The following is a 6,284-nucleotide window of genomic DNA, read 5'->3' on the forward strand; positions in this document are numbered from 1 at the left end:
ACCGTTGCAGATTTCTCAGTGGAAATGGGATGAGATCGGAATGGACTTCATAGTTGGTTTGCCCCGCACTCGTACTAGTTATGACTCCATCTGGGTAGTAGTGGACCGTTTGACAAAGGCAGCCCATTTCTTACCAGTCAAGACCACTTACAACAGTGTAGTGTTGGACGAACTATACATGGCTCGGATTCTGTGCTTGCATGGCGTTCCGAAGAAGATAGTATCAGATAGAGGCACCCAGTTCACCTCTCATTTTTGGCATCAGTTACATGAAGCCTTGGGCACACACTTGAAGTTCATCTCAGCTTATCACCCACAGATAGATGGTCAAACAGAGAGAACCAATCAGATTCTGGAGGATATGTTGAGGGCTTGTGCTTTGCAAGACAAGATGGGTTGGGACAAGAGATTACCATATGCAGAATTCTCTTACAATAACAGCTATCAGGCCAGTCTGAAGATGTCACCATTCGAAGCGCTTTATGGGAGGAATTGCAGAACTCCATTGCATTGGGACCAACCTGGGGAAAGACAGGTATTCGGTCCAGATATTTTGCTTGAAGCCGAAGAGAACATCAGAATGGTCCGAGAGAATTTAAAGGCAGCGCAGTCCAGACAACGAAGCTATATATGCTGACACCAGAAGAAGAGAACTCAGTTTTGAAGTGGGAGATTATGTCTACTTGAAAGTGTCACCCATCAGAGGAACCAAAAGGTTTGGAGTCAAAGGCAAGCTAGCACCTCGTTATATTGGACCGTATCAGATTCAAGCCAGACGTGGAGAAGTGGCATATCAACTCAGCTTACCAGAAAATATGTCCGCTGTTCACGATGTGTTCCATGTATCTCAGTTGAAGAAATGCTTGAGAGTGCCAAAAGAGCAATTGCCAGCAGAGGATCTTGAAGTTCAAGAAGATCTGACTTATATTGAGAAGCCAACTCAAATTCTGGAGACAGCAGATTGGGTCACCCGGAGAAGTACCATCAGGACGTGCAAAGTCAAATGGGGTCACCACTCAGAAGAAGAAGCCACCTGGGAAAGAGAAGATGATTTGAAAGCCAAGTACCCTGAGCTCTTTGCTAGCCAGCCCTGAATCTCGAGGGCGAGATTCTTTTAAGGGGGATAGGTCTATAACACCCTGATTTTGGGGGTATAAAATTTCTTTCTAATGATCACCCAAAATCATGTGTTACTCTTCTCTCTCTCACCCTAGGTTCTATCTCTCTCTAGATTTTCCCTCCCTTTTTCCTTTTTAAGTAGACTTAGCTTAAGTTAGGGAGATTTAATTATTTATTTTTGCAAAACACTATGGGTCATGACATGTTGCATCATGTTGAGCTTAAAATACTCTTTGAAGTGTTGCACATGTTTGAATTTATTTGAATTTGAAACCTAGATTGAATTTGGAATTGAAAACCCTAGAGAAAAGAAATAGAAAAGGAATTAGAAAATTCAGAGAAAAAGAAAAAGAGAAAGCAGCCCAGCTCGGCCTAGCCAGGCCGCGCGCCCGCGCCGCCTGAAGGCGGACCCCGCCTGTCAGCGGCAGTTCCCCTCTCCCGCGTGCTCTCTCTCTCGCTCTCTGCCTGCTGGGGCCAACCTGTCGGCGCCAGTTTCCTTCGCCCACGCGCTCCCTATCTCTATCTCGCGGGCCTAGGTCGCCAGTCACCAAGCCGTTGCCCCGCGTGCCCCTTTCCTCTCTCCCTGCGCCGTGGGCCAGCCCTGTCAGCTCCGCCCCCTCCGCGCTCGCCGTGGACCGGCGCGTGCGCACTCACGCACGTCGCCGGATTTCTCGGCCACGACGTCACCCACGCACCCCCAGCTCTCTTCTTACGGCCCCGCCAGTGCCCCGCGCTCACCCCTTGCCTCATTTCGCACACCCTCGCCCTCTCTCGCGCTCTACCCTCGCCGCCAGACATCGCCGGAGACCCGCGCCCACGTTCTCGGCCATCCAGCTCGCCGGAGACTGCTCCAAGCCTCCCCGAGCTCCGCTCCGAGGTGAGACACCCGCCCTCGTGCCCAATTTCCCCTATTGCGCCCTGTGCTCGGCTAATTTCACCGTCGCCGGTGCTCGGCCATGGCAGACCACCGTGCTCGCACGGTGGCCGGCCGATTTAGCATGGTTTAGTTCCCCGGCATTAGACCCTAAGGTGCCTCAGCCTCTGCTGAAGCTAGCCTAGGCCTTAGCGCGCCTTAAGCCCTCTCCCCGTGGCCGGAATGCCTCACCGGAGTTACTCCGGCCCACCCGAGACATTCTCACCACCATTCTCCCCTCTCTGCCCGTGCATTCATGGCTTCTTCCCCGCCATTGAGTTCGCCGTGGCGTTCTCTCCCTCTCTGCCCAACTCTGGCGACCCCGGAGCCACCCTAGCTCGCGCCAGCCTCAACTCCGGCGACCTCACTACCGCGGAGAGGAACAACACCGCCCGCAGCCGCCCACCCTCCCAGGTCTGATCCCCTCCGTTCGATTCAGAACGCACGGCCTAGATCACTGGATACCGCTTCGCGCACGCGCGCCTGACTCCCTGGCCCACCTATCAGCGCCCAAGCCCCCTGGCGCTGGGCCCGCTCGGTCAATGCGCCCTCCCCCTCTATCACTGGCGCCCCTGGCCCGCCTGTCAGTGCTCGCTTGCCCACGCGCGCGCGCCCTCTACCGCAGATCTAATCTCGGCCGTTGGTTTTAGATCTGACGGTTAGATTCACCCGATACCCCTTCACGCAGTAGTTTTATTAAAGAGACCCTCGGTTTATTGGAAATCAACCCGCCATCCCTGGTTTTGGCACGTAGGCCCTTGTATTCTTACAGATTGAACCCTAGACTTGTTTATTAGACCTAAATTCATATTTTGAATTCCCAAACTTGTTTATTTCATAACTTTTGCATATGAACTCCAAATTTAGTGATTCAAATTGCAAAATGTTCATAGAATTATTCTCTGTCTAAATAAAATGGTTCTGTCTGCACATTCTAATTTTTTATGATTAAGTATGAACTAATGTAGATGTAGTTTTATTCATTTAATAAAAGAAATAAATGGAGAACCTTAGAGATTTAATCATGTTTAATCTTGTAAGATTAATAATGTGTATTACATGAATTCATCTCTGTTCTAATTTTTAGGTCACAATAAAATGAATTGAACTATGATTATGTACTTGTAAGTAACATTTAGGGAAATAGTAATCTATGTACAAATGAAAGTAGTTTATGTTATAGTTCATGTTATACTTTGATCTCAGTAATTCCTAATTGTGTTTCTATGTTTGTACATGTTTGGTGTGTTGTTCATTTGTACTTTCCAAATGTATTGAATGCATGCTCGCTTTATTTAGACAATGAGCAGTCCGAGGTTCCCGAGAGTGTTGTTGGAGACCTCCCTGAGCCACAACCTGGTGAAGGAAAGTGTCCTTTGACCCAAAATGTCCTACTTACTTTATAATTCATTGTCCCACATTACTTTATGAAACCTAAGGATTGACTAGTCTGTATTCACTTATCCTTGTTTACCTTTTGGGTTATCATGGTTAGCATTTTGCAATTGCCTTAACTTTAATCAATGAACATGATGTGAACATTTATGATACAATATTGTTATCCTAATTATGTTGATGAACTTGTGATACTCTAGGGGGCTCAGGCCTTTTTCCTGAGCACCTCTCCATAAGGACCTGTTCGTGGAGTGACCACCCGGGATAACAGTGCAACCATGAGGGTGGAATGGGATGCCCTTAGCTGATTAATTAGATGAACCTGGAGGTGTAGATGGCTTTGCCGGAGGGCCGTCAACGGGGGCCGAGGCATAGTGCTTGCTCTGCCAAGGTTGGGGTGCAGAGGTTCATTCGATTTGGTTTTGTTAGTCACCCACCTTGGGGAGGTGTACTGCGTTTGTATGACTGGCAAAACCTAACGAGTAGCTATGCACCAGGGGAGTCTTTGTAAAGGCTACATAGTGAAACCTTGCCAACTCACCTTGGTCGTGTTTGAGGGTTTGATCGACTCGAGGCATAAAAGGATCACGACTTGTGGGTGAAGTGCGCAACCTCTGCAGAGTGTTAAAAACTAGTATATCAGTCGACCTCACGGTTAAGAGCAGCCTAGGGATCCTCTTTGATTAGAAGAACTTTGGATACTTTTATGATGATGATTAAGAATGTTGGTTATAAAATCTGATCTCTGGTATTCCCTCGTTTGAGGAAGTACTTTTGGGTGATAACTGGGTTTATTACTAAAAGTTGGCTCTAATAATAATAATAAATACTTGACTAACCTAAAAGCAACTTCTTAACCTCAACCCCACATAGAGCTAGTCCACTTTAGCCAAACGGGACATTTGCTGAGTACGTTGATGTGTACTCACCCTTGCTTTACAAACCACCCCACCCTAGGTTGTCCCCACTGTACTCAGTGTTCAGGAGGTGATGCTGGCAACATGGATGACTTCGAGGAGTTTCAGGACTATAACGAGTTCTAGTTCTTTCTTAGTGGCAACCCCCCAGTCAGCTGCCTACGTAGGCTTAGTATCTACGTTTCGTAAATTCTGCACTTTGATATTTAAGTTGAACAATGGTTATGTATCAGACTCTGTGGATGTCTTGGACATCTTGATGTAATAAAGTACCTTTCCGCTATTTATTTCAAGCATTGTGTGATGATGTCCAATTATGTAATCACTGTGTACGTGAGTTTCTGATCCTGGCATGTACATGGTTCGCATTCGGTTTGCCTTCCAAAACCAAGTGTGACACTTTGGCATGCTTAGGCTTAATTTGATGGGACCCAATAGGTCACTCTAGTTTGGTCATCTTTATACCTTGTTCACCACTGAACTTTTTGGGTAGTCTTGCTATTGCTATATGTGGTTTTGGGTGTTAAGATAAATTTTACACATGATCATTCTCTATTATATTATTGATTATCTATTGTTCATGATAAGATTACTGTGTTAATTGGAACATGGAGAACCACCCGGGAAAACAGTGCTACCACAAGGGTGGAACGGGACACCATTGGCCAAGTAATTAGGAAAGCTAGGGAGAGACTACGTTACCTAAAAGGGGCAAGCGGGGATGCGTCGCTGTAGAGTATAGGGAGGTTCTCGGGTCGGACTGTCTGTTTAGCTTTCCAGACGGGGGATTCCTATGCTTCCTTCTTCCTGAATCTGTAGCGGGTTTTCTCAAACTAGAGAAACTTTGGAAAGGCCTCATAGTGCTACCTTGTCTCGTCTCCTCGGTAGAGATGAATGGGACTTCTAGACCCCTTGGCAAATGGGTAGCATGGCTTGTGGGTAAAGATGTGCAACCTCTACAGAGTGCAAAACTGGTATATCAGTCGTGCTCACGGTCATGAGCGGCTCGAACACTCACATGATTAATTTATGGAACTAATTTTAATTTGTCATTTGCATCACATTGTGGTTTTATTATTAATTTTGATCTACTATTATTTTGGGCTGGTATACACTTACATTTAGTAACTGCTAATAAAATTTGACCAACTTATTAAAAGCAATGCTCAGCTTTAACCATTATTTGTTGATCAGTCTTACACTTCACATGAGCTCCCACCATTGATGAGTTCATGCACATTATTTCCCACAACTTATTGAGCTATGATCTTTTGTGAGCTCACCCTTGCGATATATAAATCCCCCCACAGGTGAAGAGCAGGTAGCCCAGGAGGAGGACTACTACGAGGAGTACGAGCAAGTATAGGTGGCGTCTCCCAGTTAGCTTTATGGTGCCAAGGAATAAATATTAGTTCGATTTATTATTATCATTTATTTTTGGAAGGCACTTCCGCTATGTAATAATGTTTGTGATATTTATCTCTATACACTCGGTCATTATATGTGTTGTTCTTCATTGGCGCACATATGAGACACACCCGGCTTTACCCCTTAAATCCAGGTGTGACAGAAGTGGTATCAGAGAAAATGTTGACTGTAGGATGAAACCTAGATAGAACTGGACAAAACCCTTACCTACTTACCTTGCTCTGATTCTTTCTATACTTTTCTTGATGATGTCTCATCTTTGGTTGTTCTACTCTAACTACGCTTATCCTTGCTACAATAGAAAAACAGAAATGATTTCACACCTTAGAATCCTACATCTAAGACCCCCTTAAGAGATAGGAGACTTAAGACAAAAAAGATTTATTTTCTCTATCTACAGTGTTTGGATGTTTGTGTTGATGATAAATGCTTGATTTGCTTCTTTGATTGACTGAAATATTATAGTAGGGCATTCTAGCTTGTACCACCATAGTATAATGTATTAGTATTAC

The sequence above is a fragment of the Zea mays genome, chromosome 7 (genome assembly GCF_902167145.1).
Source record: "Zea mays cultivar B73 chromosome 7, Zm-B73-REFERENCE-NAM-5.0, whole genome shotgun sequence".
NCBI lineage: Eukaryota > Viridiplantae > Streptophyta > Magnoliopsida > Poales > Poaceae > Zea > Zea mays.